Source organism: Perca flavescens, unplaced genomic scaffold (genome assembly GCF_004354835.1).
Source record: "Perca flavescens isolate YP-PL-M2 unplaced genomic scaffold, PFLA_1.0 EPR50_1.1_unplaced_scaf_18, whole genome shotgun sequence".
Taxonomy (NCBI): Eukaryota; Metazoa; Chordata; class Actinopteri; order Perciformes; family Percidae; genus Perca; species Perca flavescens.
In genome coordinates, this window is record NW_021166603.1 from 1 (window position 1) to 13,085 (window position 13,085).

A 13,085-nucleotide genomic window follows, 5' to 3' on the forward strand; every position below is an offset into this window, starting at 1 on the left:
TTTAGTAGACTACATGTTAACTCATGTTTAGTAGACTACATGTTAACTCATGTTTAGTAGGTTACTACATGTTAACTCATGTTTAGTAGACTACATGTTTAACTCATGTTTCATGTAGACTACATGTTAACATGTTTTAACTCATGTTTAGTAGACTACATGTTAACTCATGTTTAGTAGACTACATGTTAACTCATGTTTAGTAGGTTACATGTTAACTCATGTTTAGTAGGTTACATGTTAACTCATGTTTAGTACTCATGTTTAGTAGGTTACATGTTAACTCATGTTTAGTAGGTTACATGTTAACTCATGTTTAGTAGGTTTACATGTTAACTCATGTTTAGTAGGTTACATGTTAACTCATAGACTACATGTTTTAGTAGTCTACATGTTAACTCATGTTTAGTAGTATGTTAACTCATGTTTACATGTTAACTCATGTTTAGTAGGTTACATGTTAACTCATGTTTAGTAGGTTACATGTTAACTCATGTTTAGTAGACTACATGTTAACTCATGTTTAGTAGACTACATGTTAACTCATGTTTAGTAGACTACATGTTAACTCATGTTTAGTAGACTACATGTTAACATGTTTATGTTTAGTAGACATGTTTAGGTTACATGTTAACTCATGTTTAGTAGACTACATGTTAACTCATGTTTAGTAGACTACATGTTAACTCATGTTTTAGTAGACTACATGTTAACTCATGTTTAGTAGACTACATGTTAACTCATGTTTTAGTTACATGTTAACTCATGTTTAGTACTACATGTTAACTCATGTTTAGTAGGTTACATGTTAACTCATGTTTAGTAGACTACATGTTAACTCATGTTTAGTAGGTTACATGTTAACTCATGTTTAGTAGACTACATGTTAACTCATGTTTAGTAGACTACATGTTAACTCATGTTTAGTGTTTAGTAACTACATGTTTAGTCATGTTTAGTAGTCTACATGTTAACTCATGTTTAGTAGGTTACATGTTAACTCATGTTTAGTAGACTACATGTTAACTCATGTTTAGTAGTCTACATGTTACATGTTATGTTAGCTCATGTTTAGTTAACTCACATGTACATGTTAACTCATGTTTAGTAACATGTTAACTCATGTTTAGTAGGTTACATGTTAACTCATGTTTACATGTTATGTTTAGTAGGTTACATGTTAACTCACTCTACATGTTTAGTAGGTTACATGTTAACTCATGTTTAGTAGACTACATGTTAACTCATGTTTTACTACATGTTAACTCATGTTTAGTAGACTACATGTTAACTCATGTTTAGTAGACTACATGTTAACTCATGTTTAGTAGGTTACATGTTAACTCATGTTTAGTAGACTACATGTTAACTCATGTTTAGTAGGTTACATGTTAACTCATGTTTAGTAGGTTACATGTTAACTCATGTTTAGTAGACTACATGTTAACTCATGTTTAGTAGACTACATGTTAACTCATGTTTAGTAGACTACATGTTAACTCATGTTTAGTACATGTTAACTCATGTTTAGTAGGTTACATGTTAACTCATGTTTAGTAGGTTACATGTTAACTCATGTTTAGTAGACTACATGTTAACTCATGTTTAGTTACATGTTAACTCATGTTTAGTAACTCATGTTTATGTTTAGTAGACTACATGTTAACTCATGTTTAGTAGGTTACATGTTAACTCATGTTTAGTAGACTACATGTTAACTCATGTTTAGTAGACTACATGTTAACTCATGTTTAGTAGACTACATGTTAACTCATGTTTAGTAGGTTACATGTTAACTCATGTTTAGTAGACTACATGTTAACTCATGTTTAGTAGACTACATGTTAACTCATGTTTAGTAGGTTACATGTTAACTCATGTTTAGTAGACTACATGTTAACTCATGTTTAGTAGACTACATGTTAACTCATGTTTAGTAGACTACATGTTAACTCATGTTTAGTAGACTACATGTTAACTCATGTTTAGTAGACTACATGTTAACTCATGTTTAGTAGACTACATGTTAACTCATGTTTAGTAGACTACATGTTAACTCATGTTTAGTAGAACTACATGTTTAGTAGGTTACATGTTAACTCATGTTTAGTAGGTTACATGTTAACTCATGTTTAGTAGACTACATGTTAACTCATGTTTAGTAGGTTACATGTTAACTCATGTTTAGTAACTACATGTTTAGTAGGTTACATGTTAACTCATGTTTAGTAGACTACATGTTAACTCATGTTTAGTAGGTTACATGTTAACTCATGTTTAGTAGACTACATGTTAACTCATGTTTAGTAGGTTACATGTTAACTCATGTTTAGTAGGTTACATGTTAACTCATGTTTAGTAGACTACATGTTAACTCATGTTTAGTAGACTACATGTTAACTCATGTTTAGTAGGTTACATGTTAACTCATGTTTAGTAGGTTACATGTTAACTCATGTTTAGTAGACTACATGTTAACTCATGTTTAGTAGGTTACATGTTAACTCATGTTTAGTAGACTACATGTTAACTCATGTTTAGTAGACTACATGTTAACTCATGTTTAGTAGGTTACATGTTAACTCATGTTTAGTAGACTACATGTTAACTCATGTTTAGTAGACTACATGTTAACTCATGTTTAGTAGACTACATGTTAACTCATGTTTAGTAGGTTACATGTTAACTCATGTTTAGTAGACTACATGTTAACTCATGTTTAGTAGGCTACATGTTAACTCATGTTTAGTAGGTTACATGTTAACTCATGTTTAGTAGACTACATGTTAACTCATGTTTAGTAGACTACATGTTAACTCATGTTTAGTAGGTTACATGTTAACTCATGTTTAGTAGACTACATGTTAACTCATGTTTAGTAGACTACATGTTAACTCATGTTTAGTAGGTTACATGTTAACTCATGTTTAGTAGACTACATGTTAACTCATGTTTAGTAGACTACATGTTAACTCATGTTTAGTAGACTACATGTTAACTCATGTTTAGTAGACTACATGTTAACTCATGTTTATGTTTACATGTTAACTCATGTTTAGTAACTACATGTTAACTCATGTTTAGTAGACTACATGTTAACTCATGTTTAGTAGACTACATGTTAACTCATGTTTAGTAGACTACATGTTAACTCATGTTTAGTAGACTACATGTTAACTCATGTTTAGTAGACTACATGTTAACTCATGTTTAGTAGACTACATGTTAACTCATGTTTAGTAGACTACATGTTAACTCATGTTTAGTAGACATGTACACATGTTAACTCATGTTTAGTAGGTTACATGTTAACTCATGTTTAGTAGACTACATGTTAACTCATGTTTAGTAGGTTACATGTTAACATGTTAACTCATGTTTAGTAGACTACATGTTAACTCATGTTTAGTAGACTACATGTTAACTCATGTTTAGTAGACTACATGTTAACTCATGTTTAGTAGACTACATGTTAACTCATGTTTAGTAGACTACATGTTAACTCATGTTTAGTAGACTACATGTTAACTCATGTTTAGTAGACTACATGTTAACTCATGTTTAGTAGGTTACATGTTAACTCATGTTTAGTAGGTTACATGTTAACTCATGTTTAGTAGACTACATGTTAACTCATGTTTAACTCATGTTTATGTTTAGACTACATGTTAACTCATGTTTAGTAGACTACATGTTAACTCATGTTTAGTAGACTACATGTTAACTCATGTTTAGTAGACTACATGTTAACTCATGTTTAGTAGACTACATGTTAACTCATGTTTAGTTACATACATGTTTTAACATGTTCATGTTTAGTTTAGACTACATGTTAACTCATGTTTAGTAGGTTACATGTTAACTCATGTTTAGTGTTACATTTAACTCATGTTTAGTAGGTTACATGTTAACTCATGTTTAGTAGGTTACATGTTAACTCATGTTTAGTAGACTACATGTTAACTCATGTTTAGTAGGTTACATGTTAACTCATGTTTAGTAGGTTACATGTTAACTCATGTTTAGTAGGTTACATGTTAACTCATGTTTAGTAGACTACATGTTAACTCATGTTTAGTAGGTTACATGTTAACTCATGTTTAGTTTATGTTAACTCATGTTTAGTAGACTACATGTTACTCATGTTTAGTAGGTTACATGTTAACTCATGTTAACTCATGTTTAGTTAGGTCATGTTTAGTAGGTTACATGTTAACTCATGTTTAGTAGACTACATGTTAACTCATGTTTAGTAGTTTACATGTTAACTCATGTTTAGTAGGTTACATGTTAACTCATGTTTAGTAGGTTACATGTTAACTCATGTTTAGTAGGTTACATGTTAACTCATGTTTAGTAGGTTACATGTTAACTCATGTTTAGTAGTATGTTAACTCATGTTTAGTAGGTTACATGTTAACTCATGTTTAGTAGGTTACATGTTAACTCATGTTTAGTAGACTACATGTTAACTCATGTTTAGTAGACTACATGTTAACTCATGTTTAGTAGGTTACATGTTAACTCATGTTTAGTAGACTACATGTTAACTCATGTTTAGTAGGTTACATGTTAACTCATGTTTAGTAGACTACATGTTAACTCATGTTTTAGTATGTTAACTCATGTTTAGTAGACTACATGTTAACTCATGTTTAGTAGGTTACATGTTAACTCATGTTTAGTAGGTTACATGTTAACTCATGTTTAGTAGGTTACATGTTAACTCATGTTTAGTAGGTTACATGTTAACTCATGTTTAGTAGGTTAACTCATGTTTTAACTCATGTTTAGTAGACTACATGTTAACTCATGTTTAGTAGACTACATGTTAACTCATGTTTAGTAGACTACATGTTAACTCATGTTTAGTAGGTTACATGTTAACTCATGTTTAGTAGACTACATGTTAACTCATGTTTTAGTATGTTACTCATGTTTAACATGTTCATGTTTAGTAGACTACATGTTAACTCATGTTTAGTAGACTACATGTTAACTCATGTTTAGTAGGTTACATGTTAACATGTTAACTCATGTTTAGTAGGTTACATGTTAACTCATGTTTTAGTATGTTAACTCATGTTACATGTTAACTCATGTTTAGTAGGTTACATGTTAACTCATGTTTAGTAGACTACATGTTAACTCATGTTTAGTAGGCTACATGTTAACTCATGTTTAGTAGACTACATGTTAACTCATGTTTAGTACATGTTAACTCATGTTTAGTAGACTACATGTTAACTCATGTTTAGTAGGTTCATGTTAACTCATGTTTAGTAGGTTACATGTTAACTCATGTTTATGTTAACTCATGTTTAGTAGGTTACATGTTAAGACTACATGTTAACTCATGTTTAGTAGGTTTAGTTACATGTTAACTCATGTTTAGTAGGTTTCATGTTAACTCAAAGATTAACTCATGTTTAGTAACTCAAAAAATATAAATGTTGGAGGCCATTAATCATGTTAACTCATGTTTAGTAGAAAGTCCTTGAAATCCATTCTGCAGTAAGCATCATATAGCCACGGCAAAAAGAAAACAAGGCAGTTTAATTAATTTTGGTTTTACTAAGAAATTGTGCAGCAATGACGTTAATAGCGCGACTAATTCACCTGCTGAAAGCCCTGTTAACACACCTCCCACTGGGGGTGACAACACAAGAAGAAGCTGAAGATATAATGTCCTCTCTGGCTGAAGATGATCCTTACCTCTCTCTCCTCTCTCCTGTTAAACTGGACCAGCCAGCAGTGGAGAGACTGGAAGAGCCCATCTACTGTACATGGCTGTTTGTTAGGGATGGAAGCTGGGGGTGAATCGCTAAGGTCTAATTGAACGGAGGAGTTCTGGTATTCTTCGGTAGCCTGAGGAACTTTAACCGTTGTTCATGTAAAATCTCAAAAACAGACACTAACAAACAGCCGTGTGAGTCCCAGCAGACAGCCTTCCTGTCATTGTGTTTCCCAACAACAGCTCTTGACAGCAGTAACACAGGGATGTCCGAGCTTGTGCCGTGCCCCTGAAGGCAGCGTACTCTCTAAAGTTTAATAATAAACGGTAATAAATCTTAACCGTCAGACCGCTGCGTGTGACGGAGGACCCATGTTGCCTAGTTACCGTATAAACGCCCGTTATTAACACCGACACACACACCATAACTACCGGAGCATTTAAAGCTTCGTCCTCCCCCGACCCGAAGTCCTCCGTCCCCCCGGAGAGCAGCTACCCATCCCGGGGGGCTTCAGTAGGAAACAGCGGGGCTTCCCCGCGGCCTGAGACCCTCCTAGCCCCGGAGTTAACTTTCAACTGCCGGTTTCTACAGATAAACAACAATATTGCTATAGAAACAGCTCTTATTCGTTAGATTAGGTCTTCATGTTTTAACCAAAGTCCAGTGTTTATAAATTATATTACACTTATTGATATTTACTGGGTGTTTTAAATGTAGTAGCAGCTGTGGCCCTCCCACCCGTAAAGTGTTCTGCAGCCAAACTCAACTTAAAATCCGTCAGATTTTAAAGTGACATTGTTCATTGGATAACATGCGCGGGACAAAAAACCATTATGAAACTGGTTCAAAGTTAAATCACACACACTCTTCAAATCGGCCTAATAATAAACCACCAAGCAGCCCGGGTTTTAAATAAACGTCCATTTGTGTGAATGGCTGACCGCCGACCGCAGAGTAACGGATGAGTTAGCGGAGGAAGAGGATGTGGGGAAAGTGTCAACGCTGATATAACAGATAAAGTTTAACAAACACAAGAGATGCCGAATTAGAAAACAGAACCGGTTTGTTCGAATAAAATGCATTTACTGTTATTACACCTTCAATTTAAATGGTCACAGACGGTCAGAAATGTTAAACGGTGAGTTTTCTAATGAGGTTTGGTGCGCGGTCCCGTCCTGGAGGAGAAGGCTGCTCTCCGGGGCTCAGTGTGGCCCAGCCCCGCTGAATGAAAGCGGCCACTGACGGGAGATAACGGCCCGTAAGAACAGTTTAGACCCCCCAGTACCTTGCTGCGGATCTGGCCGGAAGTGGACACTTTTCGGATGAGTTTCTGCGGGGTTCCGGGCTCCTGCTCCGGCTCGCTGTCCGACGACTCGTCTAGGCACCGGGACGCGATAGACTCCAGTCCCCCTGCCTCCGCCATCCTGCCATCAGACCCCCGAGGAGGACCGGGGGGGGCAGCGCCCCCAGCGGCGGAGAGGAGAGGGCCGACCACCGCCACCTGGTGGTCACACCATAGAGTAGATGCCGCATCGAACGGTACTGCCTACTGGCGCTGACGAGCCGTGGGGCCGCCATCTTGGACCGGTCACCCGCTCCACTCAGTATAATCTGGCAGGTGCAACGAGCTGTCAGCGCATTTAAATAATCATAGCTCAATGAATACCGAACGGATTGTCACGCGTTGTTTTTTTACTGCAAAGATCATACACTTAGCTATGATACAAGACACATGGTTCGGCGTATTTTAATATTCATAGTGAACATAACTAATATAATATTCTGATATATGATATAAGGTGACCAGACGTCCGAGATCAAAACGGGGAACATAATCCCCGAAAAGGAAGAAAGACAGGGACATTTCCAGTTTGACTATCTGACTGAGAAACCTAATGTTGTGTCTTCAAAAACAAAACGGGGACAGGGGTGTTTTTTTCTGTATTTAGCCAGGGACAGGCAACCAGAAACGGGGACTGTCCCCTGAAATGATATGTGATGTAGGATATGATAGGTATTTTGCAAATCACACACTATAAATATGATAGAAAAGCAGAAACAGATACTGGCAGTAAAGTCAGATATTTTAATAAGTTTAAGAAACAATATTTGATTATATTAGAGTTCACTTGAAGCTTTTAATATTTGTCTCTCTCTGTCCCACACACAGACACACACACACACACACACACACACACACACACACACACACACACACGGGTTGCACGATATTGACAAAATGTGATATTGTGATAGCGATTATGAATATTGTGATATCGATATGAATTAAGATATTTGACAGTTTTTATTCAAACTGCACGAAACTCCCTTGAAAAGTCTGCAAACTTAATTTATGTAGCAATTTTTAAACACCGTTACAAAGTGCTTAACAGAAACCAGAGGGAAAGAGTGTGTGTGAAGTTTATCTGACAAAAGACAATCAGAGAAATAATGTACAGATAAACTTCACTATACACAATCTCGAAAACCCAGTGTGAGGCAAAGGAGAGCAAAATTTGGATTCCTGGAGACACACACACCATGAGGCTAGAGTTCATGACACAAACAAACAGACCCGCCAACACTTCTAGCAGTATTCACATATAATGGATGTATAGTGTTTCCATTGCCAGTGCTTTCAGTTTCAGTGTTAATGTTGTCAGACTGATGACAGATACCACTTACTACTATATGTGTAGAGTAAGGTTACGGTACAGATATAAAGCTTAGAATTAGTTCTGGGATGACAGAATTTAAGTCTTGAATTGTCGTGGAACTTTATCTGTTCACACACACACACACACACACACACACACACACACACATTTTAACCATTTATTTATGTCCACATGAAGAAAAATGGTACAGGGACAAAAATAATACATATGCAGTACAATACATACACAAACTCATGGACCAGTGACACACAGCAGGTCTTCACAATATCACTTATAAGCACAATACTCGGTTCTTAAGGGTAAAGGTAGCACAATACTCAGTTCTTAAGGGTAAAGGTAGCACAATACTCAGTTCTTAAGGGTAAAAGTAGCACAATACTCAGTTCTTAAGGGTAAAGGTAGCACAATACTCAGTTCTTAAGGGTAAAAGTAATAAAAAATAAAAGTAATAATAAAAGAAAGGTCTCATTTTATGCTGCCCTCTCTTTACTTACTTACTTACTTCTACTGCTGCTACTACTAACCCTAACCCTAACCCGCTGCTACCGGGTGCGGGGCTCTCCGTGTCCCGCTGGAGCTCCGACTGCTGGTCGAGGTCGGCAGCGAAGCTTTCTGGTGATAATAGCGATGTTGCTCCGCTGGCCGATCCCGCTGGTGAGGGTCCGTCTGGGGCTGCAGGACCTGGAGCTCACCGCCAGTGTTTCAGTCTGACTGTTAAAAAGTGTTCAGATAATTAAAAGGTATTTATTTAGAAGCAGGCTGGTTGGTTAGTTAGCTAACGCTAGCTGGCTATTCCACCAAGCTTCCATGCTACATAGCTAAATAAGCCAGACAGAGTTGTCCCTCATCTGGCGATAGAAACCCTGCTGTCCCCGTCCTGTTGGCTCAGAGCTCCACAGTCTGAGTCCACAGCTATGGATTAGTTTTGCACCAAATGTATCGCAACAAGTGTTGCAAAAGTCGAGGCGCAGATTGGCCACTTTGTGATGCGAGAGAGCGCATACAGGGACAGATTGGAGAGGTTGTAATCACTGAGTTGTGGTTGTGATGGAAAATGAACCTGAATAAAAAAAAAAGTACACGAGTAAATGTTGCATTACAAGTTTGCAGCTGTCATTGTGTTCATGCAAATATCAATCTACACATTTGTGAATATTTTTTCTACAAGTGCAAATTTCAATTTACAAGTTCAGATTTTTTTTTACAAGTTCTCGTGTTTTTTTTCTTTTTGTGACTTCAATTTCAGATCACATGTGTGAATATTTTTTACAAGTGCAAATTTTAATTTTACAAGTGCAAATTTTAATTTTACAAGTTCAGATTTTTTGTTCTGCAAGTTCTCACATTGTATTCTACAAGCTCTCACGTTTTGCACCATATTTACCTTCATAGTTACTCCTGATCCAGTCCACCACTGACTGTAGCTCTCTCTGCAGTTTAATATTTAAATTACCAATATCAGTTCCTGCTAAATATATAGTGGAATCATCAGCAAACATTGAAATGCTTGCTTCATCTAAAACAGATGGAAGATCATTGGTAAAGATCGTGTAGAGGAGCGGACCGCCATGTTCCACAACCCTTACCTTTGAAAAGCTTCCATTAAAGTAAACTAGTTGTCTTTTGTCTGTCAAATAACTTTTCATCCACAATAATGCAGTAAGGCAGCACGGTGGCTCAGTGGTTAGCACTTCTGCCTCACAGCAAGAAGGTTCAGGGTTCGAACCCAGGATGTCCTGGGCCTTTCTGTGTGGAGTTTCCATGTTCTCCCGTTACTTGCGTGGGTTTTCTCCGGGTGTTCCGGTTTCTTCCCACCATAAAGACACGCATGCAACTAGAACTACAGTTGAAAATTAGCCAACTGGCTAACACTGGTGCATTTACAGAAATGTTGATTAATGTGCATTGTCCTAACATAAATAAATAAATCTTCTTCCATGAAAAAACGTAATATTCCAGTTTTTTAACAGTAAGTCGTGGTTTATTATCTATCTAATATCAAAAGCTGCAGTAAAATCAAGCATTACAACGCCTATTATTTTCCTCTCCTCCATATCCTTAAACCAGTCATCAACCATCTGAGTCAGGGCAGTGGCTGTTGAGTGTTTTCCTCTATATGCATCTTGAAAATGTGTAATTAAATCATTATTTAAAAAAGAAAACAATTATTTTCATTATTTTACAGAGAATTGGTAATAAACTTATTGGTCTACTGTTTGATCCAGAAAAAGACATTTTCTTATTTTTAGGTATTGGCACAACTTTACATATTTTCATATTTTCCATGCTTGCAAACATACATTATCCATAAAACACATATTAATTATATGAGCAATAGTAGGAGCAATGATTGAAACTATTGGCTTAAGCAACTTATGTTCAAGATAGTCAACACCAGGTGGTTTGTTTTTACAATTCATCAGAAGTAATTCCACTCTAGAACCACTGACACTCTACAGCTACATGTTTTACCTTCCATCATCTTCTTTATCAATGTATTTGATAAATCTAACTTGTGTGGCTGTGTAGTATTTTTGAGATTATTTATTTTATTTATAAAGTAATCGTTAAGATGATTCGCTATATCACTTGGTTTAGTAAGAAATTCACCTTCATTTTCTAAATAAGCTTGAGTTGATTTATTATTTCCTCTTTATATATTATTCAATGTATTCCATAATTGTTTACTATCATGTTTTATTTCAGTAATTTTCTTGTTATAATACAATTTATTTTTCTTCTTATTTAACTTAGTTACAAAATGTCTAAATTTACAATATATTTGTCAGTCCGATTTGAATTTAGATATGATTGCTGCTTGTTTAGCTAGATCTCTCTTTCATAAGATCTTTTAAATCTTGATCTAACCACGGGGTGTTGACATTTTGAACAGTAAACTTTTTTATTGGTGCATGTTTTTCTACCAATGTCATTAAGGTTTGATCAAAAGGCTGAAATGCTTTCTCTGGATCCTTTTGTTAAAATACCTCTGACCAGTCTGCATTTCTGACATCATCTTCATATTGTAATAGATCATTATTTATTAATAGGTCATTATTACTTTTGGACCTGATTTAGGAACTTTTGTTTTCCTTACAATTGCAATAAGACTATGGTCAGTACAACCAATTGGCACAGATAAGCAATTTGAGCAAAGTTCTAGTCTATTTATAAACATGTGGTCAATACAGGAAGCTGATTGAGTGCCATCCCTTTTTATAAATATTCTAGTTGGTTTATTAATTACCTGTGATAGTCCACATGCCGTTGCTGTGCTCATTAATTTGATTTTCCTAGGACAGTCAGAATAATTCCAATCTATGTTGAAGTCACCCATGAAGTAGGTTTCAAGATTCATACTACTAGCATATCACATATTTTGTCCAAATACTCACTATTAGCCTTTGGAGGTCTGTAACAGCATCCTATAATTATTGGCTTAAGATGTTATTATTCTTTTCTTGCCTATAATTAAAGAATAATCAACCTGCAACACCACCACCCATGGTGTATTGCGACAAAAGCTTCCCTCCCCGCTCAAATCAACATTTTCCCCTGTCCTAAACAGGGAATAAAATAGCCATTGTCATGGGGCTCGTGTTCCTTGGGGAAACAACTTGATGTGGGACCAGGAACTGAAAGTAGGTGCTATCAGTGTAATGTTGGGGTTTGCGTGCACAATGTATGGATTAACAGAAAGAAATGTGTTATGGAGCAGAATCGACGGGTACCACGTCGTTTGCTATGTGATTTACAGCTGTTTGGTGAGTAACTGAAAGTTGTGTAAATAAAGATTGCGCATGAATGAACCACGCTGCGGTTGCCGGCACCGCATGTAGTTACAAACATTCGCCGCTACATGTGTGTGCTTGTAAGTGCGTTTGTGCGTGTAGGATAAGGAGTCAGTTTAAATGTTGTGGGGAATGTCAGGTGAGTTGGGGAAAAGGAGGGGCTCTACCTTTTCACATTGTAGGGGAGAGAGCCTTTTGTTTGGAAAGATTTTAGAAAAATCATACTGCAGCTCCCCCCTCTGTCCTCCCCTCTAACTCTCAACATTCTGTCCCCATACACACACATTGGAAAATCTGAAACGGTCTGAAAACTGGACGATACATAAACTGTGATTTGGTAGAAACCGTGCTTGATATCAGAATGCCCATTCAGCCCATAAAGGCCAAAGTCTTGTTTACGGTTTAAACTTTTAATTATTTTTCTACATTAAAGTATGGCGATACAGTTTGGCCCCAAAAAGGGGTTGTTTTGAGCGATGTTAAGGGATTTCCAGAAGATTTCCCATTAAAGTCTATGGGAAATTTTGTGGCGTTTTTTTGCCGAATTTGTGAAAACCGCAGGGCAAATGTCTTAGAAAAGTCATACCACACCATTCCCGGTCATTACACACGTTTTGATGTATTTTGTGTGCCTGTGTTGTCAACAGTCCATGACTAGTAGTGGGACAAAAATGTGGCGGAAGATGGAGAATAAGTATGGGGGATAATAGCCATTCTGCTGATTTCTGCAATTGCAGCACATCGGCACACTGAATGATAATAAACACTGCTTTTCACTGATTGGCCCCTGAAGGGAAACATCATTTTCTGTAACAATATTCTGATTATTTTCTGTAACAATATTCTGATTATTTTCTGTAACAATATTCTGATTATTTTCT